Source organism: Balearica regulorum, chromosome 17 (assembly GCF_011004875.1).
Source record: "Balearica regulorum gibbericeps isolate bBalReg1 chromosome 17, bBalReg1.pri, whole genome shotgun sequence".
In the NCBI taxonomy this organism is placed as follows: Eukaryota; Metazoa; Chordata; class Aves; order Gruiformes; family Gruidae; genus Balearica; species Balearica regulorum.
In genome coordinates, this window is record NC_046200.1 from 12,280,100 (window position 1) to 12,305,318 (window position 25,219).

Consider the following 25,219-nt stretch of genomic DNA (forward strand, 5'->3'; position numbering starts at 1 on the left):
CGGATCCCACCTGAACGCTCCACCTGGGCGCTCAGCCTACCGAAACGGGACCACGGTCGATGCCGGCTCAACAGGTCAGCACCCACAGGTCTTACAGTTATAACTGAGAGGATTCAAAGCCTTGATCCAAATCCCAGATTTCCTAAAGTTCAGGAGAGAAGGCTCTGCGCTCAGCCGCTGCCTCTCTGACATAGCCCACAGGGGAAGTTTTGATCCAGCCTTTGAAATGGACATAGAGGCTTTGTTAGGGCACAGCATAAAAGGATATAAAAGTGAAGGAGCTTCTACCTAAAAAGCTGATTACTTAACGTCTTTGTAATCAAACACAGGTAATTAAGTGGCAACAGGTGATTCAATAATGATGTTCTGTTTAAAAACAGTGAAAGATAATGGTGTCAAATCAGACATATGTTCCCAACGAGGAAAGGACCCGGTTCCTTCTTGCTCATCTTCAGACAGTGATTGTGCCTCACCGCCAGACTTGGATACCTCAGCAGTTTATGTACCCAGAAAGATGAAGGTGTGATTATCGCATAATAAGCTTACTCATGCTAGCTCTGCTCTTGCTGGCACATGCACAGCAGTTACTATGTGATGACACAGTCTTCTCTGCAACAACCCAAGTGCAACTCCTCTCTGCAGCCTGGGGTCCCGCTGCAGCCTGTGCTGCTGTGCCCCCACCACTACAGTCATGCGTGCTGGTCAGGGCAAAGCTGCCGCAGAAGGAGAATTACACTGCGGCCCTGGCTCAGTGTGCTCTGTCCCCTCAGCTGTACTATCAGCACCAGATGCGCAGCAGCCATGTACAATTCCTGCATGAGGTGCCCTCCATCCATCCTCAGGATGGCAGAGAGGAGAGCCTGGTCCCTCTGCTCCTCTCCTGCGTTGGATGCTTGGCAGCAGCTGTCATGCTGGCTAAATGGGCTGTTGAAGGGGTTTGTGGTGGGGCCATTTGTCGAGCAGCAATTTCCCACTCATACCTGCAGCATCATTTCAGCTTCTAATTACAGCCAAGGTACTTTTGGGGGGTTTTGGTTTGTTTGTGGTTTTTTTTTTTTTAAACATGCTGTTCCTCTTTGATATCAGCAGTGCAGAACCACTACTCATGGCTGGATGAACATGAGCCCTCGATTTCCCTACTGCAGCTGCATTGCTGGAGCCATGGCTGCTACAGGGGTCCTTCTGCCAGGAAGTTCAGAGGTTGCAGGAGGCTGAAATGAACATTTCTCAATACCTCTCTGTCCCGGGGATGTTAATTCCGTTGGGATGTAACATTGCTTCCCGAGAAGCTGCCGTTTCTGGAGTTGCAGCTGGTGCTGACAAGGCATTGCTGTGAGGAAGTTCACACAGATAAGATTCCTGTCTAGCCTAACACAGCTCTCACCCTCCTTGGGGTCTTTTGAGCTATTCCTGAGGAGTGTAGCGACACTGCTGTCTACAGGTGGGTTGTAGCTCCTTGCCTCAATCAACTCAGTGCTGCAGAATTTGGAGCAGATGCCTCATTAGTGAGAAGGGACTCACTAGTGCAGGTGTGATTCATCACTTTGGAGAGCACTTCAGGGATCAGGGCAAGAAACAGCTTGACTAACAGAGGCAATAATAATGCAGGCAGGGGCCATGTTACAGAACCAAGCAACAAAACAGCAGCAGCAGCTGAAAAAAAACTATGAAATGGGATAGGGTGAGAGCACAAACCAGAAATCTGGCTGTCCATGACACCTGTGTTTGGGTTTCAGCTAGGAACAAAGCCCCAGAGAATCTGGGATCTGGAATGCATCTTCCTCACAAATTCATTTTGGAGGTTCTTCATGTATCTCCTTTTCTAGACAAATTAATCTTGGGATCACAGTGGCTGCATAGCATCCACTGCATACTAAAGAGCTAGCTATTCTGGAGCCAAATGCCAGGGAACAACAGTGCCTGGCTGCAGAGAGAAGCACATAATTCCAGCATGGCTGAGCAGCGAGATGTGCAGGGACATCTCTCTAGAGAAAGCGTGGCTCCTCTTCCATCTGGCAGCACAAAAGAGGACAGGCCTGAATCCCCAAGACAGGAAGATTATATTATGTAATGTGCACGCTTGCTGCTTCCAGAGACAGAGCTAAGTCAAAACTATGTGTACGATTCAGAGGGGAGCTGTGCTTCACTCCCCAAACTGGGGGGGATTCTGGAGCGAGTAAGTAGCCTGGGGCCGGCGGGGGAAGGCAGATCCAATTCCAGCATGTAATGACAAATACAGTACTGCCTGCAAGTGTAAAATCTTCTCTTTCCTTAAAAGCCCTATGAAAAAACATGCATGTGAGCAAAAGCATGAGCGTTTTTGGGGAAGGGTTCTGTCGATTCTTTTTTTGCGTTCACTTGTGTAGAGAAAATTTTGGGAAAAAATTGAGAATACTGTTCAAACAAACAGGGGCTGCATTGCCTGCCCTGAACTCAGAAGAGTGTATTTCCATTTCAGTTAAAGACTGCACCCCAGAAAAGGAGTTTGAGGGTGAAATGATTGAGAATTGCCCATGAAAACAGAAGTCTCCAGCAAGCTGTTAATGGGAAGGCACAAAGAGTCTGGGATGTTTCAGAGCAGTTCTCTTGGTACTGGTTTCTTAGTCTTTATTATTTCTCTCACCTGCATTTGCAAGAACATCATCACATAGGGTAAGTATCACATCATACAAACAATCTGCCAAAGCACAGTGAAATCTAAGCTGGACTGTGCTGAGAACTGGGATGCTAATCAGGAATCTGTCCTGTAACAGAGGATGAACTCTTTACTCTTCATTTATGGCCTTACCTTTCCCTTCACTATCTTTCCATTGCTTTTTAAGGGTTTTAGAAACATGGCATGTTTCAATAGTCATAAAGATGCCAAGTATCAGTCTTCCGGCATATTGTATTTGGACAGGCATGTGTTTGCCTCCAGAGGAAGCAAAAGCACTGACAGCTGGAGATTCTGTTTGCTTGAAGACTTGGTATTGCTCTTCAGGTTTTACTCTACGGGAAGGGAATAATCCCGACAGCATTACAAAGGCATTATTGTTCTGGCTGTAATCCCTGTGCTCAAATCCACCCTGGTTACTTGCATCCTGATTACAAATGGAGAACTTCCCTTTGTATTTGTCAGGACGAGACTGGCAGATGGATTGGAAGTCACTGTTTTCTACAGTCAAATAGTGTCGAAGGAGGGAAAGGAAGCAGCGTGATCCTGTAGTAAGCCTACAGGAATGGGAGAGGATGAAGAGCAATGGAACAAAAATAACAGTCCACAAGAGAAATGGATGAACAGCAAAAACACAGTTGGAGGAAAGCAAGGTGACAGGGAGATAAGGGTGAGAAGAAAAGTGTAGAGACAAAGGTGAAGCTCCCTATACGTTATAATGTAAACACACAGGGCTTACCGGAGGGCCACGCTGTGCCCACAGAGCTGGCAGTAGGTAAAATAGGTAAGAGCAATCATCAGTGTGGAAGAGGGGATGGTTTCCAAAGGGAAGCAACAAACCTTTTCACTACAATGCTCTATGAGAGCACAGACCTCAGCTTGACTCTACAGCTACACGTTGTTGGCATGTGAGAGGCCAGTCGGAGCAGGAGACCACACTTCACATGGAGATGATGCCCCAACCCTTTCTTAGGTTGTTAAACCAAATAACATGGAAGAAGATGCAATGGAAACTCTGCCGCTCAACGGGACAGGTATGGCTGAGCTCCCTGAGCTAGCATGTGTGGCCTAACTTTAGCCAGACTGTCGAGAAGAGACCCAACCATCCCTACTCCAGCTGTGTTAAAAAAAAAAAGTAAGTAATTTTCCTGGAATTACTCCTCACCCTCCCTCCTTCCCACACACCCTTTTTGAGACTCTCAGTCTTCCAGTTCACACAGCTAGGAATGCAATTAATTAAGCTGATATAGCTGGCTCAGCTTTGCAGTTTTAGAGCCCACGGCTGGCAAATGTCACCTCTTTCATATCAGACATCTCTGTTGCCAAACTACAATCAACTTCAGTCACATCTATGTAGAAGGCACTGCTGTGCAAGCAGAGGTGAACCACAAGGTAGGCAGGAAGCATATTGAAGTGGAGGTCTGAGCACAGGTTCTAGGAAAAAAACTACTTCGAAAATCACTGAAGTAAGACTGACATGGTTTTAACAGTGACAGTGGTGCCTCTCTCTCTTGTTTGACACAGTCTCAAGGCACAAAATGATAATGTGCCAAAGAGTAAATAAATAGAAAAGGAATGCTCAATTGGTTGGCTTGTCTTTGGCTTACATTGAGAGCAGCAATTAATGTGGGAAGGAAAAAATTAAATCACTTCATAATTTTCCACTTTCAGATGACCTGAGCTCTCCTAGATAAGAGCAAAGCTTTTCATGAGCCCATGCAGATGTTTTACAGTCACAATAAATTATGTATGTGATGGAGTGATGTCTTTCTGAAATACGATCTGGACCACAGGATTATGGCTGCTTTTCAGAGAGACAGGTGGACTCTTCAGCTGCATTAAAAGGAATCCCTGATTATCAGGTAAAAAGCATGCTTACACCCCCCCACACCCCCAATTAGGAACATTTAATAATCATTGCCAGTTTAAAAAAAAAAAAAAGGTTATTATCAACTGCCTAAAGAATTAGTTTCAGGGAATGGGAGGGAAAAAGAGCAGCACTGAAGGCCAGATACTTGTGGTCTGGGTTGGAAGTGGTTTGGAGACAAGGCTGAATAAACTGCTATTGCGTGCTCATTGCCTGGCAGCCTGATCTTTGGCTAGCCTCCTGGCAAAGAAAACCTCTTATGTTTATTTTGGGAGAGGGTTACTTTCCAATGGGAAGGGTATTAAGGTGTATCAAGATTATGATACATCAGTCCTCATATTTTATTCTGCCACTATTGATGCACTTGGGAAATGAGAATAAAAGTAGCTGCTAGTTTTCATCCTTTGACTCTTTCACTATCACCAACTAAAATGTGACAACTCAGTTATACAACAAACAGGCAAGAGTATAAAATAACTACAGTGAGTTCAAATTCATTTGGGATTGGCTGGAGTGAATCAGCCAAATATTTTATTTAATCAACACAGATACTGGTACATAACCAGCACGGTTCTGGTAGAAGATAGCTTCAGGGAGAGACAAGGTTTGGCACATCTGGCTTGTAACCAGAAAGGAAGCTGTACAAGTTGCAAAACATGGTCAGGTTTCTGTTAGCAGCTGTAGTCCCTTTCAGATGAAAAATTATAGCCCTAGTACTGACAGAAGAGAAGAGGGTCAGGAACACGTGGCCAAGTGGAGGAAGGACACCTTGTTTCAGTAGCAGAGCTGCTCAAAACTCCTGTCCAAGCTTGTCCACCTCACTACTGAGTCAGCAGGCTAGCGGAGGGAGAGGGGGCAAGGTGTTGCTGCCAGTGTCATTGGCACAACTAAACAAAGGCACTGAGGATTCATAATCTTGGAGATCTAAATCTTTTTTTTTTTTTGCAAGAATTTAGTAAAAGACCTGATGTCCCGAAAAAATTACAGCTTAGGTAGTTACATTCTGCCTAAATTACGCTTCAGTTTCAGATAAAGTAATTTGTCAATTCTACAAATAGTTACTTGCAAAATGCTTTCTATGCCTCATTTCAGAGGGGTGCTACGTTTTGGTAGTTGATGTAACAACATCTCATTAGTACAATTGCCAAGTTATATTGAATAATATAGGTTTTTAGTAATTTCCAACAAATCCTGTTAAACATCTAGAGAAGCATTTCTATTTCATAGTTATTGAACGATCAAATTAACTCATACAGAACAAGTAGTTTTAGCAGTAGCAAAAATCAGCTTTGCAGTTTTCAGGCAGGCAGCATACACTAGTGTGTAAGCAGGAAGCTGGGTGTCAAAATGAGAGCTAATGACCACTCTGGCCTGCCTGTGATTTTGTTTGAATTGCTGAATGCTAATTTCTGACATCTTCTCCGATAGTGAAAAGTACCTACAGGAATTTGAGCTTTTTGCACTGTGCCTTAGTTTCTTTCCATGTGAAGCGCAGACAGAAATGCCTGCTTTCCAAAGGTGTTCTCAGGCCTTTGGATTTAAGAATTTACGTACAGATCAAGGTAGAAAGTGTTGCGGGGTTCTAAAAATCATTTAATGCAGCATGTACGGAAGCTGGAGAAAACAGAAATGTGCTTCTGGATGTGACTTTTAAATACAAACTGCGGACACATGCTGGACAAGTGGGATTTAAGGAGAGGTTCATATTTGCTGTCTGAAGCTCAAATTCAGACATCTCCTTCATCTGCTTATTAATAACATCAAACTCTATTAAAGCTGTTTGTTTCCTGCATTAGTTTACCAGGAAGGGTCTCTTTGTTCAGTTTAAACAATATGTGTCTGAGCTGAATCAATCTCCTGAAGCAAATCTCCTTAAGACAAGTAAACGTGGAGGTTCATATTCTAAGCATGCCAGTTTGTTAGTTTTAAGGCTCACTCCTAGTCTTCACTAAAATATATAAACATTGGGAAAAGCTGGCCATTGCCTGAAAGAGCTGAAGCAGAGGAACAGAGATGATCATCTGCAATGAATTAGGATCTTAAAAATCGTACTTCATAAAGACTTATTATTGATTAACTAAAACGCCTCTCTTCCTTTTCAATGACTTTCTGCAATATTCACTGTGAGGAAACACATAGTTCCTAATTTCCAAGTGGTCTCATCTATTTACCCAGCTCAAAAAAACCAAGCCTAATGCATAGTAGGATCTTATCAGCAGGGGCACTTCATGAAATATCTTAGTTGTCTCCATTTCCTATAGCTTCTCTCACTTTCCAGATGATTTAGAGCTGCAAAGAAGGCTCCTAGAAGACTTTATAGAGACTTTGCTAAATACATCACTTAAATCTGCACATGACAGCAAGTCTTACTCTTTCTAATAATATCAAATATTTAAAAATATATATTGACTGAGCTTAGGCATTTGAAACGTATTGTTAATTTCTAATGGGTTTGTGCATTAAAGGCATGAGGACTAATGACAGACTAGGCAGATCAAACAGGTTTTTCCTGACACTCCAGCTCTGAAGGACTCAAGTGTGGATAAGGCTGTTATGTAAGTCAGGCTTTTGGATATCACTGAAGTGCTTTACAATTAAGATGGAATATTAATAAAAGACTTAAACTGAAAACCTCCAGCTATTAAAAGGATTAGGACTTTGGAGTGGGCTAGGGAAATACATACAATGTCAAAGCCATCTTCTTGGCTGTGATCAAAGGCAGAAAAGGCTCTGGCAGAAACAGCATCTTGGAGGGAGGGGAATAGATCTGTAGTATCACATAATAATAATTTAATAATTTAATAATTTAATAATTTAATAATAACAACAACAATAATAATAGCAGCAGGAGGAACAACAACTTGTGCAGAGATTGCAATCCACAGCAGCAAAAGACAAGAAACTAGGGGTGCAGCCTCGAGCTTCTCTCGCTCAGCAATGTGCCCTCTGACAGCAGGTGTCCCTACCAGAGCGAAAAGCATCTGCTCATTTACACCCCTGTGGCTGTACTGGCTTTCCTGGGAAGAGCATGTGAGAACAGAATTCGCACTCAGTGTATTTGTCATTTAGCAGCGACGTCAGCTCCTTACACCTGTGTACTGGCCAAGAGGAATTAGCTCGAAAGTTCACAGGGCTCTATGCTACGTAACCAAGCGGGTTTATTAGATTTATTTTCTGGAGATTGATTCTTTTTTTTTTTTTCCAAAAACAGTATCTTCAAGGAAGTGCCCTAGAGGATATTTCCTTTAAGAGTCCAGGCCATTTCCCTGTGATTCTCATGTTAACAATTACTCTGAGAGTTGCATTCTGTTCTACAGAAATATCATTTTGTAATACACTGTAATCAGGCCAAAAGTATTGACCGCATTTTGAATATACTGCTTACTAATGAGGTAGCCTCCTTTCGGAAAAACCTGGGGCCGACCCCCTCTGCCAATGTACCATTCCCACACCATGTCTTGTACTGCAGGGACCATGCCTGGAGCACGCTCCCTCCCAAGCCATAGCCTTGGCAACTGTAAGGGGTTCAGTTGCCCAGTCTCAGGAACAGGGACACGGCAAGAGCCTTCATTCTGTTAAGTACAGACAGCTGGAAATGTGTCAGTAATAACTTTTAAAGCAGTTTGGGTGAAGAGGGATTAAGGAATACAATATGGTATCAGGAGTAAAAAGATGCCAAAGAGTGTAACTTGAATGGAAAAGAAGAAGCTACCAAGATGCCTTGAAGAGCTGAAAGTCTGGAAATACAGAAGGCAATTGGAAAAATACTAAATTGTATGTGTATGTGCTAGAAATCCTTGTTCATCTAAAAGCCATGTATGTCAGTAAAAAGGAAGACAATCAAAAGCTTTATTTTTCTTAATACTCAATTTTGATGCATTTGAAATGTCTAAGAGGTCAATTCTGGCAGTGAAAACCCCTTAGAAATCTATATACATTATGAGATATTGCACTTAATGTAAAAATGAAGTGTAAAAGATATTTTTTAGGCAAATATAAAAAAGGAAAGTGAAACTGAAGAAATGCATGCACCTGGCTGATTCTTACCTTTTCAAAAATTACTAAGGGGTATATCTCCTGCGATTTTTGCTGAAAATTCAAATTATGGTCTGGACTCTTATTAGGGAATTGGTTTTCCTTCAAAATTTTCAAGACTGATATAAGGTCAAAGAACAAATCTATTGCAATCATCCAGTTCAGAATTAAGTGCAAGTCACATTTAAACACAATGAAAACACAAAATACACTATGCAAGAGATCTGAGAGACAAAAGCATATTAAGGTCAAAGATAAAATAATGTAGAATCATACATGCACTATGACAACGAGGATGGACCAAGAAAATATTTGGCATGTGGGAGAAGATGCAAGAAATGTCATGGATCAACCAGCTTCACAAATTTTGCAAGCAGCAGAGCCTTGCTACGTCAGGTAAGCTGTTCATAGGAGGAAAGTTTGGTGTTGCAGTCATAAATGAATATGCTATCAGCTTGAAAGGAAATTAAACATATATTAAATTGGACAATGGCACACAAGTGAGTATGATACTGGAAGCAGTCTCATGTCCAATAAAAAAAACCCCAAACAAACAAACAAAAAACCAGAGAGCAAGGGATATCCATGTAAAATTCAGAAATTACACTGATAAGCCTGTCACCATTAAAGGATTACAGAGACTAGATACATGAGTAAATAGGAGAAACATATAAGGGTAGTGGCTAAGAGTATTGTTTACAGTGCCAATGCACAGCAAGCCCTAGACTTAAGCAACTGGCAGCACATATGGGAAGGTTAGTACAACGTGGAATGTAAAGAAAAGTTTGATTTTCCAGCTGAAAGATGCCAGCCATCTGTCTAAGCCTTTCCGATGCAGGAAACACTTATTGGTCTCAGAGTCACCATCTAGGTAAAAGAGACAATAAGTGAAACAAAAAACCCAACACAATGCTTTCCGAGTGGTACTGACGCTGTATTCTGTCACTGTAGATAACGTCCAGTCATCCATTATCCTCACTCCAACAATGTGGTGGAAAGCAGTATTAAAATAAGTTATCAGCTATTGGCAAATGCTGTTGATAAAATTAGTGCAGTCAGATACTAATATGTATTTAATATTAGATAATTTGATCTGCAGCAAGGAAATCTAATGGGTATCCAGCTGGATTCACAATTCACGCCTTTGTCAAAAGGAACATTGGTGACTTAGGAAAACGTTCAACCAAAATATTAATAAACATTATTAATAGCACACAAGCAATCCAGAACATTGGCTGAAACAAGAGAGCATTTAAAAACCACATATTCCAAATATTTGTCTATTTCCTTTCTGTGGTGACAAAGCACAAGGTTAATGAATCAGTTACTTCTGAAGTAAAATGTCCACATTTTCCAGCAGAAAGACAAGATAGAAATTTAAGAACTCCCTTTTTATTCACATTTAATTCAATTTCTTATTGATCTCTCAGAAAAAGTCAATTAGATTTGTTTTTTACAATCTATATGTAAAAAGAGACTTGCCTATACTGTTGCTGTAATAAGTAGCTGAAGCATTCAGACTAGGCAGTATCTACTGGTTCATAAATTAGTGTCCTCTTCTACCTAACAGACTTAGTATGATTTTATTAATGAAGTTCCAAAGTCCATTGACACTTCAATTTACTGTCCCTCACTTAAAAGCTTGGGGATTATTGACAAGGTTGAAATAAATATACAACTACAAGAATATATTAATTAGATAAAGTAAATAATTCCTGAAATTCTATTACTGTACTTACAACTAAAACTTCAACATATTTTTTATGTATAATTTTGAGTATTTATAATGCAAGCTAATAGTCTCTGACACAACATATTAGAAATAGGGCTTCTTAGGCATATCAAAATAGGGCTTCTCACCTGTAGACAATGTAATTTAACAAAACAACGAATGAGGATTAGCATACTTACACTGAAAAAAAGCTGAAGTTAGAGGAACTGGGGTTTTGCAATAATATGAGAGACAGATAAAATGGAACAAACTCGCAAGCTACACCTTGTAGTCCCTGGACCCACCAGCTTTGTGAGCGTGACACAATACACAATTATGATTAAAATCAATAGCTCTAAACAAGTATTCACAGGAGGCTGTGGAACATAGGAGGTTGTCCTAGAAGACAGGCATATGCTGAAGAGGAACACACAATACATTTCCAACTCCAGATTTTTACCTTGCCTGAGCAAGTGACAGCTTGGTAGCAGTTACAGTAAGTTGAAACAACTTAATCTAGATACGGTATCACCAAGTGGGCTTAGCACACCCTAACAACAGTAGTTTTATACATTGAGAGACATTGTCAACTTCATGCTGCACTCTAAATCCTTCAGAGAATAATGAGGACCTTTAGCATGCTGGTTATAAGTATTTATTAGACCCATGTATCATAGAACGACTGCTTTGTTAATTTTTATTATGATGATTTGACTTGGATAGAAGGGTGAGATATTGAGCATTTAAATAGTTTAGCCTCCCAGACACAGGAACTCTGTGGAAGATGCCCAGCAGAAACACATGGTGGCTGAACAGCTGAAATTCTGACTGATTACAGAATGTTATGCAAGCAGAGCCCTTGCACAGTTCCCTACAGTGATTTCTGCTGTCAGGAGAGGCTGGAAATTGTAATAAAAAGCAGTACTTGTCCATTACAATAGCAGTATGGTGAATTGTACACATGTTCAAAGAAGATGTCAATGCTAAAGTCTGCTGATTACCCAGACAACACTTCAGTAACTAACCCCATCTCTCAGCCTGTGGCGGTGTCTCACTCCCAGCTAGACATGGGGAATATGAAAGTTTTCCCACAGTTATTCCCCCCAATCCAGTGCTATTCCTGGAAGCACAGTCTGGTCATATTATTTGAATCCCCACTTGCAGCAGAAACACTGATCTGAAACATTGCATCCTGTACCCCTCGGAACAGCAAATCTTTTATAGGTCCTCCTGTGACCCAAGAGCCAGCAGGACAGCATGGGAGGAATCATCACAAGAAAGCCCTAAATGAAGAAATGAAATACGTTTCCCTTGGAGAGGAGGCTTACTGGAGTGTAACGAAAACAAGCCCCATCCCTCCTCCCCTGAGCGCACACACACACCCTAGAGGCTTTTGCAAAGCCACAGGAACGGAAATAATTTCGTTTGAATCCATCAAGCATTAAAATCCGTTCGCTGAGGGATTGAAGTGAAAAATGAGCCGGAGACAGGAATTAGAAGCTCACTGCCTGGGCTGTCAAAAGGGATTTTCCCCAGATAGAAAACAAGCAATTGGAAATGCAGGGAGGTAAATCCTTTCAGTCTCTGACATGTATGCACACTCTTGGTTTCCCCTCCTGGCCGTCTCAGTTCTGGGTTCATGGAGCCAAACCTGGACACATCTCCTAGTGCACTCTCCAGCCGTAGCGTCCATCCTTGGGATCCCCTGCCAGGGGTCTGCTCAAGAACGTCGCAAGCCTTGGGCAAAGGGGAGGTGGTGAGACATGCAGGGGAGCCAGCTGAGCTACATGCACTGTACTTGTGGGTGCCTAAGGTGCCAAAGGGAAGACAAGGCAGCTGCCAAAAGGGTAAACCAACAGCTCTAAGAACCACTTTATCTACTGTATAAAATTTGCTGAAGAAAGAGACAAGGAGCAAAGTTGATATTATAGTTATAATCACTGCACATCTTAATTTACCACTGAAAAAAAACCCCCACAACACTCCATGCCCCTGAAATACGGTTTCTTTCTCTCAATACCAATACAAATATCTCTGCACCAGCTACATTTTGTTGATGTTTCAGTGGCTTATTTGCAACCATAAGAGCCAGAGGTCTACTTTTTCCAAAACAGAACTGAGATTCAGGAAAATAATGTGGCAGCTAGGGAGAACTGGGGCTACTGTGCAGAGGCCACTTCCAGTCCAGATTATGAACGGAAGCATGTAAGTTATGGCTCATATTCACAAATCTCTGCAGTCTTATAACTGGGCTTCAGGAAAGAAATTATCATCATGGCACTGTTTGGTTTTATGCAGAGTAGACTTCCCCTTTAGTTGGTTGCCAGAACTGAAGGCAAGAATTATTTATAGAACAGGTTCTGTATGAAGATAATAAACACAACCCACTGTAAAAAAGGCCAGTGTACCTCTGGGTCCATAACACAGTGATGCAGGACAGCCAAAACAGAGAACACCAAAAACCCCTACAGCTCTACCAAATGGCTTTAACAATGTGCTGAGACTTTATACTCATCAGACTGTACACCAGTCATATACTGTGAAGCCAATTGTCTACTTAGGGAAGAAGGGGTAGGAAGAAAGAAGTAGAGAGAAGAAAAAGAGACGATGAAGAGCCAAATATGCAGCATTTAAGCTACGGGAAGAAGCCTACAGAATGACAGGAGCCGAGGAGCCATCTAACCGCAGCCCAGTTCCAGACAACGCAAATTGGTTTAAGAATAGGGTAGAGGCAGAACAAGAGCAAGGTAAGCATTCACGCAACAGGATCCCTGGTACTGTGTGGCTTTGAATTCAAAAGCCAGTTAAGAGAACAGACAACTTGAAGAAGTTTAGTTTAACATAAAATCCAATAATTTTAATGTATGCTAATATGCTTCGAGATAAAGGCCACAGTTACCTAGATACAAAGACGTATGTGTTCATAGTAAATATTTTCTTTAACACATGCTGTCCTCTACTGTTGTGTAATATGCTTTCCTATTGTTCTGTGACTCTCTCTGGTAATAATACTACCACTTAGGTGGTGTTTCATAGCTACAGATCACACTGTGCTTAACCCAGGGGGTATCATTATCTCTGTTTCACATATGGAGTCATGGAAGGACCTAAAGATGAAATGAGTCCATGGAAAGATCAGAAAAACAACTACAGTTTTATAAATTATTGTGTTAGCTTGTATATAACAGAAACCTCAGGAGGTTTAAATGAGATTTGCTGGCAGCGTAAAGACTGTTTGAAAACACCCATGAAAAAAGCTCATCTTAATGGCACGCCAGGGATAAAAATGGACAGAGACAAAGAAAAGATAAGGTGATAATGCTATGGCCATGGGTCAGAAAGAATCAGTAAGGGCCTGCTTAGCAGCTACAGTAGAAAGAGTTTGTGTTTTGTTCACACTGATGATATTCACAGTTGTCTCCCTGCTCTTTGAGGAGCTGATGAGTTATCAGCAGAATCTTACACCAGGACCAGAGCACCCAGACAGCTGAGCAAAAGGCTTGGGAAAAAGGGCTGGCTGAAGTCAGCTGGTGGCTACAATACTGGGGTGGGGGTGCATCTGTATCTGAAACGTCTTATGTGCTATCCCCATTTTGTCCCCCTCCTCCTGCTGAAGATGCTGCTGCAATGAACCTGAAAGGTCTGGTTATAAATAGCTTCTCCCTGCAGCTCCTCAATGAGCCACTGAGGCGGAATGAGTCATCTCTGCCGGCTCCGTGGCCCCCCCAAACCGACTGCGTCAGGTTGGGAGTGTGGCTGCCAAAAGCAGTGGTACACACTGTTCTCTCTCAAAGGGCAGTGGCCTTGGGGGACAGGGACACTAAACAAACTAGCTCTACTCATTACTCATAAGCACCCGAAAGCCACATCACTTTGTGAATAAGAATAATGTTAAATCTATCAAAAGCACCTAGAAACCGACACTGGCACTTCAGCCCCCTCTGTCCACACCATTATCCATGCCACCCTGGTTTTCAGCTGGAGCTTCTAACCCATTAATTGGTTTGTTATGGAAATGATTGAGCACATCTCTGAAAGTGAACCTCTCATTCCACTTACAAAGAACTTTTCCTTACCAGGACTTGGTGACATCGTTCAGTGAATGGACACAGCAACAAGCAGGTGAGCTGACAAAGCCTGATCTCTAGGTGAGGTGTGATACTAGGCACACCTCTGTATTCCCCGTGAGAAAAAGAAGACGAGAATTTTAACAAGAAAAGTCAGACTTAGATTTGCTTATTCCATTGTGAGAGAAATTCACACAGGAGCCACATCCTCTTCTAAACAAGACAATGCATGGAGCTGATAGACAGCTGTAACTCTGCTAATCCTGTTGCAGGAAAGCAGAGTGTTCCCCTGTGTGATTTCCTGAACTTGCATAGGATGTCAGGTGCCCAGAGTAAAGGAATTCTAGTGATTATTTGCTTTGTTCATGTGGGTTTATTCAGAGGCAAGTGGACCTCTCCTGAAACATGTCCTTTCTCAAGCTTAAGACAATATAGATATTTCATGAACTTTAGGATAAACACCTATGTAAGTAAAGCACAAGTCCTAGCCAAGATAAACATACCAAATGTGCTGTGTTTAGCAGAGATTGGAGGTGTTGGGAGTGAATACTTATGGTAGGGAAAATAATTTAAGCCAATACTGGGTTAAAAGGTAGGAAAAGACTATCAGGTAGGGAGGATAATACAAAGTGGATGCCAAAGAACAGGGTCTGGAAGCCGCTATTACTATTATGAAAAAAGAAAGATTTGGAGATAGGAAGTTAGAAAATCTCCTAGTTCTACATTTCTTTCAAATGGAGAGTTTAAGATAACATGATCAAAGTGATTCTGGTATGTTTTCCATAAACTAAGTTTAATGGCTGTGACCCGTGGCTCACTCAAGTATTGTGTGAGAAAGCAAGCTCAGGACAACAGTGAGCAAGGACAACAGGACAGGCAATCGAGAATATCTCACCATTCAGTTGAACCCAAACCTTTGCAAGTAGAATCTTGAAAAATAAAATTCACGCATAGCTATTATTGGAACTGAAAACTGGTAAGGTTGATGAAGATCCACACAAACAGAATAAACAGAGCAATATATTTCAATTCCCTTGGTTTGTCAGTGTTCAGTAGTGCTGACAAAAGCAATATTCCCCAGCTGTATGGCCACTGTAGTTCTGCAAGTGACCCCCAGCACTGTACTGTGTTATAGCAGAGGGTATGTTTGCTTTCAGGTCACGCTGTGATGCAAAACAATGACAAAGCCTGACAGATTTTTTGCTGCCACAAAGGTGATACAGTGTTGTCTCAATGGAGGCAGAGGATGATGCAGCTTTACATGAGCTGCCTTTTCATTCTCCCTCCAGTTTTTAATTCATCATCAAATCAACAAAGTACATTCTGTTAAAAGTTAATGACTTCGTTCTGATAGAGTTTTAAAACCAATCTACTTCAGAATTTTATAAGTTCATCATGTACAGCCTCATCATTTCTATATTCATGTTGTCTGGGAATATTTTATCTTTGATGATTTTTTTTTCTTAAACAGAAGGGTCTTACTCCAGAGAAGAACCCAAACCTTGAAAAGACCCCTGTCCTGCTTTCTACCTTCTTCTCAGCACTTAGAAAGTTATTTACTAGTACCTGGCACTCAAAAAAGACAATTCTCCTTTCTGATATCACCTCTAACCTCTCCTCTCTTTCCTCATTATTACCTCTTCTCTGTCTCCTAACAAGGATATGAAGAGGAATATCTGTTTTGTTTTGCAAAGTTCCTGTATCCATGAGTAACAACAGAAGATCCTCACCTCCTTACTTTTCACTGTGCAGAAGGGACAGGCTCATCATCTCTTTTCTCATCTCTAAATTTTGCAATTAGAAAAGATCTAGCCACATTGCTATTGATTGCTACATTCCTTAGCCTCTGTGGAATCCAAGCTTTACACAGGTTGTACAACTGCAGACTAACCAGGTCTCAACGATGTATATGGGCTGTACCTGAGTGCTGTCCCCAGCTCCTGTGTTGTACGATGGCTAAGAAAGAAAATCGCAAAGGTCAGTCCCTTGGCAACAATGTCAAACTCGCATCTTCCTTTAATGATGGGAGAAGGATAGAATAGGTGAACTCCTGGAATTTCATTAATTTCTTAGCACTCTAGGATTTTCTAGTCTCAGTAATAAATGTAGCTATCAATTGAGAAACTTAACATTTTTGTCCTTTGTTGTATTTGAATCCCAATGCAGGTTATTTTAACCATAGCTGTAGTCCTGTTACTTGCCACTTGCATGCAGCCATAGTAGCCAGTACAAGATATAGGACATAGAGAGATACCTCAATACATGAGAAAGCAAATCCTTTGCTCATTTGCAAAGAAACAGTTCCAATTACTTCAAGAGATATGGCCCATGTACCCAGAGGGAGCACCTGTCCTAACAATGGGAGGGAATGCCAATGGCAAAGGCTACACTCTGACTACTACACAACAGAGAGAGTGGTGGTTCCCATACTTAAGAAGTACAATATATGTTTTTATTAATGAGCAAGAAAATAGTTAATAAAAAGAAAATGAGGTATATGGGAGGCAAGAGCCTTAGTGAGGAGTGAAGTTCTGATGAGAGCTGGAGAAATACTGATGAAATACAATTTCTTGCCTTACATATTTGTAAAGGCCAGCATATCCCAAAACAGCCTTTCAAGGCATTAAAAAACCAACCCAAAACAATTCCACCAACAGGTGTCCTAATTGTCCCAAGACTGTAAGGCATCCTCTTGTTATCGCACACAGTGAATTTGGAAATTAAAGATGCTGAAACCAATGCAAATGAAATAGCCACTGCCAGGAAAGGATGAGAACTTTGACAGAGCAGCTGAAGCTATATAGCTGCTGCTACCTGGAAATGCCTGCCATTTGCAATCGTCAAACAAGATAATGAGAGAGAGAAAGTATCTCTGAAAGTAGTTCCTTCTGTTTAACTGGTGTTTGCAGGATGCTATCTCACCTGAGACCAGGTACCTCTCCAACATCCAGGTCTGTTTCATCCTAATCTATGGCACTCTTTGGCTACTCCGAGCTCCTAAAGACAAAAAGTGAAGAAGCAATTAGCCCAAATGCATCCATGGTATCAACTACAATTACACATGAGTTCTCTGTCTTTTAGACTAGGATTATTCAAGGTATTATACTAATTCCCTTGAAAAGCAGGCCTTTTTAAGGCCCTAGAAGCCGCCTAATTTATACAGACTTTCCTTACACATCCCAAGGGAGGAAGTTTTCTGTGGGGTTATACTTATCTCTCAGATTGTGTAGTTTCCCAGGTCACCCCATGAAGAGCATGGCATACAAAGTGAACAGAGATAATCAGGTGTTTTTCTAAAGCAACATCCCCTTGCTATAGACAAAAAATCATGCTAGTCAAGTTCCACTGCACTTGAAAACTGACGAAGGAAATATTTTAAGTGAAAACTTCTAGGAGTAGGGGAAACAGTTCAAAAAAGTCAAATCAACCTGAAGCAGGTTCAGGTAAGAATAATGCACGACTCATAATTCAACTCTATTTTCTTTCCTGCATCTTTCCACCATCATATTTTTTCTCCTTTCTGATCTATTGCATCCACTTTGCTTTCCCTTCTGCCTATTCTACTGCATTAAACAGAGGTGTAGTGATTATGCAATGAGAATTTTCTTAAATTACCAAGTGGCGTGATTAAATTGTGTGTATTGAATAGAAGCAAAATTCTCCTGGTGGAAAAGTTCAAGCACAGGTAGTCAGCTGCTGATGCCCAATGGCACGTCCAGTCACTTGGCCATGCTGTATGGGAAACACCATGGCTGAGATGCGCTGTCATCCTACCCAGTTACAAGCAGGATTTTAGATAATGACAGGGACATAAGTATTCATATCTGCTGTCATCGTTGCTTAGCAGAAAAAATTTATTCCTTTTATGTTGTCCAGACATTTCAGTTTCTTTTAGGACCTAGTTAAAAAAAAAAGTGAAAGAAACTGATTATTCCACTGTGGATAGGAATATGGAGGAGGTCACCATATGCGTAGGATAAATATTCTCCTGTTGCAAACTTACATCAGTCAGTCACCATCATCTGGTCTGTGGGATAAAAATGTCTCAGATGATACTGTGTACTCAAACATCAGAATTGCCCATCTCATTTACAGTGCTTACTGCTGTTCAGCAGGATCAGCCATGAAGTATAAGGTGATTTCTTGTTCAGCCAATTGCCTTTTCTTTCTTTTCTTTTTTTTTTTTTTACAAGAATTGCAAAAGAACTGATTGTGCTCGTGTTAGGAGATATTAGATTGCTCTGCAGAACTTTCAGCAGATCCTCTCCAATACTGCTGTAAAGAAGAGCAATGAGAGAAAGGGAGTGGAGCACAGGGAAGAAAAGAAAGGCTAAGCAATAGCTAAAAAGAAAAAAATCCTTTCTTTTTGCTCTGTGTACCTTCTCTTGTCTCTTTCTCACATGCAAGTTTCCCCCATCCTCTCCCCCGGGTAGTGGGGTAAAGTGGTCTGCAGCACTGTGCATAGCTGTGGCTTTAAACTGAAACTGAGTTCAAACCTGACTTTTCAATTTCTAGAGCTCTGGAAGGGAATGGGCAGGAGGTAAGAGCATCCCTGAGGAAGCAAGGCTTCTCCGGCAGAGCTGCTGCAGCAGCAAAGCTATTAATAAATGTTTGCAATCTTTTAATCATTCTGCTAAATTGCCATCGTGTTCTTGCAAACCCCATAGTGTGTCAGTGCAGCTGCCTCCTCCCGCCTGCCTCCCCGTGTTCGTGCATGTGAGTGAGGGGGAACATCAGGAACATGCTCATATCTGAGGGCTGCTGCAGCATTAGAGGGAAAATGATTTTGACAAGTGACTTTTTAAATCTTCCCTATTCAAAAGAAAGCAGCCCTATTAGTTACATCTATAAGCCATACTTTCACCTGGTTTTCCTTCTCCAGCAAATCCTGCCTGCTCAATCCAGACACTAAACTTTTCTTCATGAAAATATCACATCTGATCTGCCATGGAGTGGAACCTGCCACTCGAGAGGCCACGTCTCTTGGGATGTGGTAGCACTGTGGTCGCAATCAGCTAGCAGTCACTCTGGCTTAAACAAAGATATTCTCAGCAGGAGAACATTTTTGTCTGCTTTATCCGACCCACTGTGGAGTTGATAGTTATCAGGATACAATACAAACATATATCGCTTTTCAGGCTTTTTCTACAGGGTCAGTTAGTCAGAATATAAGTGGACTGGAAAGCTGTGATCCTATTTATGGCAATAGGTAACATTTCAGGATGAAAAGGATTAATACTTTTAAATAAATTGTCTATTTGCCTCTTCATGTGCCTAAAGCATATCCATTATTGTCCAAACCAGGATATAACAGACAAAGCTACCTTCTAACGTCATGGTGGAGATCAGCTTAATCCTTTGTCTGTTCCCTCCCCCAGCTCAAACTCTCATCTTCATCCTAATTATAATAGCATTTGAAATTATCATGGTTTAAAAAAAGATGCCAGCTTATATAATATTCTTATTGCTTATTAATGATTTCAGAAGGGAGAGCAAGTTGCCTTGCATTCTGGGAATTATGCAAACTAAGGCTGAGCCATACCTTGCTGGGCTCCACGAGTTTCTTATTTGGAAGCCTGATGTGTGAGGATTACCGTGTAATAACAGATGTTAAGGCTTTTAGTGAATGACAGGCCTGCCACACATACTTGAACAAGAAGACATGACAGGCGTCACATTTCACAGCGATTAGCCTTGGGCACTTTTCAGAGGCAGAAGGCTCGAGGCGAAGTGACTTTAACCGCCCTGCAAGTGTGATAATCCCCAAGATGGCACAGCCTGAAGAGTTTGATTGCTGTTTGGCATGGGAGCTTATGAATAATAATAAAGAAAACATCAGACTAGATATCGGTGACACGGTTACACGGCACTGACAGCAGAAAGACAGTCTGCTTGGATATGAAGTCCTTAAGTCCATTACTTAATCTAAAGTTACTTATTCCCTGTCCTCTAAACATCACCTCCCCTATAAAGCTATAATGTGTGAAAGACACTAAATAACTGAACTTGACATTTCGTAAGTGTCCTTCAATTTTCTGTGTTTGTCACTGTGGTATCTTTCTGTTGGAGAATACGGGATAGAGTAGGAGGGAATGTGAATGGGAGCAGGAGCTCTGTATCCATGTTATAATCTGCTGCATTTTTATTGAAAAATGAGCTTCAATATAAGGTGACACCATCAGTCTCTGATACTAAGAGACTATTAAAAGACTAATGAAGTTGCTTGCCCCCACGCTTACAGAGAAACACCTGCACCCTGCAAGTCCTGAAAATAAAAGAGCTCAGTATGTATAAATTAAGTAAATTAATTAAATAAAATTATTTTGAAATTATTTTGTTAATGTCTGTGATCTGACTCACAGATGTTGGTCTTACAATACTGGGTAACATAATAATAGAGAAATAATAGAGAGTATAGATGCTTTTTCAAGCAATAGGTTTATCTATGTAGCAATATACATAATAATGTTGAGAGTGAAGTTGAACATATGTTTTAGGGGACTCTAATAAATACTCAAAATCATCAATTTACAGTTTTTTTAAATCCTACATCTTACAAAAAAGAACTTCATAATTATTGCTTAAATAGCTGTCCCTCTCTGTGCCACAAAGAAAGATGAGTGAGCTTTGGTTTGGCCGAGTGATTGGGGTGGGGACAGGGAAGGAGAAGAGATAGCACAAGTTAAAAGAATCAATCCATCTCCTGGAGACAAACCATCACATGTAGAAAATTTCCCATGTCAGCATATTTAGAAATAAATGGGGATGTCTTGCAAACAGTGCTGGACATCAAGTTATGACACCGGGAGTATTGTGTCCTCTGCTAGACCTGCTATTTCATCAGCAGTGCCCCACCCTGCTATTTACTCTGTGAAGTCCCTTACGTGCCCGTTATGGTGTCAACAAAAAGGAGCCATGCCATGCAAAAACATTGGCTCCTGTGCCACTACAGGATGAAAATCTTGCTACCTCTACACGGGGGTGGGGGAACAAATGACACTTAACTGGCTCCAGCTTAGTTTCTTGACCCATAAGCAGGTACTAGTTTTAAGCTACACATAGTCCACAACACCATTTCTTGACACATCTCACGTTCTGTCTCTACACCATCTTGTACCTTGCTGGCTGGAAGAGTGGTACTTGGCTTGGCATGGAGACACAGGCAGCCCAGGGTGCTGACATACAACAGGCATATGCTGAAATGTGGGGAAAAGTGAGCTCCCTTAGGAAAGATGGAAAATGAAACCAGATGCCACCAGTACTGAGAGAGAAGAAACCAGATCTGATCCTTTAGATGACTTGATGGCAGCTGCTCATGTTCAGAGGCAGTAGGACCAAATTCAGCTCTAATTAAGTCACTAATGTTACAGCAGGATAAACATGATCTTTTAAGCATCACAGGTATGAAACAGGGACAGAGGAGGTCACATAGCAACAACTACTTGAGTTCCAGCATGAACACCATGCAATTTTACTGAGGTGGCCTGAGGGACATGCCCTGGGTCAATTGTCCCCAAATCATCTCACTGTGGCAGATGCATCAAGCATTGCAAGAAAGTTGCTATGATGTGCTTCACCAGGAGCTTTAGCTTGGGACCAACCAGCAGCAGGCAGAAGTCATCTCAAGTGCCAGCTCAAACCCCCATGCCCTCAGGGCAACTGGTGGAATCAGCCTAGCAAATGCAGCAAGATATTTTTTAGTTTGCGTCTGTCTTCATGGTGCACATGGTTAGATAAAGTGACAAATATTTATAGTCTCTTTGACTCAGTTGCAAGCATATCTTCAGAAAAAATAAAATAAAATTGAACAAAATAAAAGCAAAAAGCCCCAGCAAGCTTCCCAAAATAGGTCAGATGCTTCCAATGCTTTTTGTCTTCTTTGATCTATAACAACCATTGCCTCTGGAAATCTGTTTGCACTTACTGCTCTTTGTGACCACCCCCACTCAGCACAGCAGAAATAAAGAGAGGTGCTGTTGATTCTCCCCACCCAAATCTGCACTCATACACTGCACCCTGCTCTGCTTTGGAGAGGCTTTCACTTACTGTGCTGGGCAGTGGGATGCTGCGGCTAAAACTGGATCTAGGCAAGAACAGATGGGTAAGGAGGTCTCTGTCGGAGTGGGTCAGGCAAACAGTTGAGACCTGTGGGCCCCAACTAGTCAGTGACTGACATACTCTTTGCACCAAGCTGACACTAGTACAAGCTGAGACCCTGCAGCTGCCAAGGGGAGCCCTGGCTGTACCCCACTAAGCAGCCCCCCTGCAGCTCCCCTCCTCCCCTGCACACGTTGCCGCTGTGCTGCCGGAGCCAGGCAGCAGGCACGGATTATATAAAGTTGCTCCAGGATGCCTGTCCTCTCGCCTCAGCGCCACATCCGCTGAGTGATGGATGCACTGGAAAATGTTTTTCATTGCCTCCCTCATTAGGGAGACAAGCGCTCTGTGGAAGACGTCTCTGATCCTATGCTGCTCTAGGCTGCTGGAGTTAAACATAAAGCCACGTAGAGAAAGGATTGTTCAGTATATGGCAACATAAGCAGATACATCTTACAGTAAAATAGGACCCTGGCTTAATCTGCACATGGGAATTCAGGGGAAAGAAAAAGCAAACAGCAAAGATCTGCAAGACAAGCAACACTAGACACATCATTTTTGCCTCAGAGTAGCCTGTACACCAACTCGTATGTGAAGAAGGTGGCTCAGGGTAGGCTATGTTTATGGCATAAGAGCTTCTATTATCTCAATTATTGCATTAATTAAGTGCATAGTAACTCAATAATTTATTTGTAGCACTCCTTGAAGTAGAAAAATGTTATTATCCTCATTTTGCCAATGTGAAACTGAGGCCTAGAGAGCTTAAGGGTCAGACTTTTATACATATGAAGGTGCCTAACTCCCACTGAAATCAAAGGAAGTTATGCACCTAAATATTTTGAGGATATTTAATGAACAACAAAAATCGATGGGGCAGTTAGGAATTTCAGGTCTCAGGCTAAGCACATACAATTGAAAGTAGCCTGCCCTTGTAAAAATCATCATTTTTTTTCTTTTTCACCTTAATTGAAATAACATTGTCTCCACTCTCTCAGACATCTCTACTGTCTGTGCTTACCCATAGGTGATGTACTGGTTACTAAAGAGTCATGAGTTGGTTTCTTTTCTTTTCAAAAGCTTCCTTCCCTGATAGGCTCAAGGGTTTGTTTTGTTATTGTCATTATTACTGTTTGTTTGTTTCTAATACTTTTGCTTTGGTTTACCTGTGGTTGTTCCACAGGTTTCTGGAAACTTACTGAGGAAAAGTCTTGCAGCATCATCAATGACAACCAGCCTTACAAATTGCATCTTCTGTTGAAGTGCCATTCAGCACAGAACAAAACACAGAGTCCTGTCTCACTAGCATACTCTGAGATCTGTTCTCTCTGAAAATACTGTTCTCAAGTGCAGGCTGGAAAGTGAGTAAGACTCTTCGAGGCCATTCTTAACTTTATAGCCGTCTTTGCCATAACGTCATGGAATGTTGTACACCTCCCTATAGGTAGCAAGAAGTTAAAATCCTGCTAATGCTATTGGATCCTTTGTGAAGGAGCAATTTTTCAATTACACATAATTAATAGTAATTATCCTTTATCTTCAGAGACCAGAACAAAGAATAATTAATCCATCTTAACATCCCTGTTAAGGAGGTATTAAATATGGGTTTTTAACATAGCAGATTATGTAGTAACTTATGTGGCCTGCTGTTCGGTCTGTGTTCCCTAATGCAGAAAAGAAAAAGAGAATCCTGAACAATCTGAACTAATATTCTAGTTTTTGCCTCAATTTAATTAACTAGCTTGGAAAAAGCTGTTTGCTTCTTGGAGCAGCTTGCTGCAAATGAAAAGTGTGCTGCCTACAGATCTTTCATATATAGAAGCAGTTTTACTATATTTGATAATTAACAACATGCAAGTGGACATTTTATTAATTTTTAACATGTATCTATTAGTAAAGTATTTGCAATTATTCCCATTGCAGAGCTGGAGAAAATGAAGATCTGAAGTTTGGGAGCAGCTTCTCACTTGGCACAACACCTTTTTGCACCGCTCTTCTCTCACACTGGTTTTTGCTGCACAGGAAGAGTCCCAATTCTGCATTCATTTTAGACAGCATGTGCCAAACTCATAGACACTTATGCTCTTTATCAGATCTTAAAATTTGGCTTCAATCTTCCAAAGTGGCTTCCAATTTTCGATATCTTAATGGAAGCTCACCTTACAACACTTGGGATGTCTCTCAGATCACACAGTCACTATTAATCTGAACTGAAATTTCCTGTACTCGACTATTAAAAAAAAAATAATCAAAGAAACATGAATTTACTATTTTAATCTTAAGTGAGTAGTCCAAGATCACACTGCAAGCCACTGAAAGAGACAGAAACAGAATTCGCTTCAAACACATGGTTTTGCGAGAGAAATATTCCACGTGGCAGGATGACAGCAAAGATGAGGGCAGTGCTGCAGGCAGCATGCATGGCAGCTCTGGCGGACAGACCAGCAGGCTCTGGCCTGTGACAGCTTGGGTGCCCAGAAAGCTCATGATTAGTGATTACATGTTAACATGATAAAAAAGGATAGTTTTTATTCCTAGGTGTATTGATCTGAGGGATCTTGAGCTCAAAAGGGGGACTAGAGAGATACAGAAAATGGAGGAGTAAAAAGGAAGGGACGGAAGGGAAGAGAACGTCCCAAATGTTAAGTGAAAGCATCTGCATGAAAGCCTCCAGGCCAGCATGCTCAGAGAATTCACTCTTCTGTCTCAGTGACCTTGTGGTGACAAACTGAACAAAAAGCTTCAGGCACCATCAGACAGAAGATTTAAGAAGCAGTTTTAATTTTAGCCAG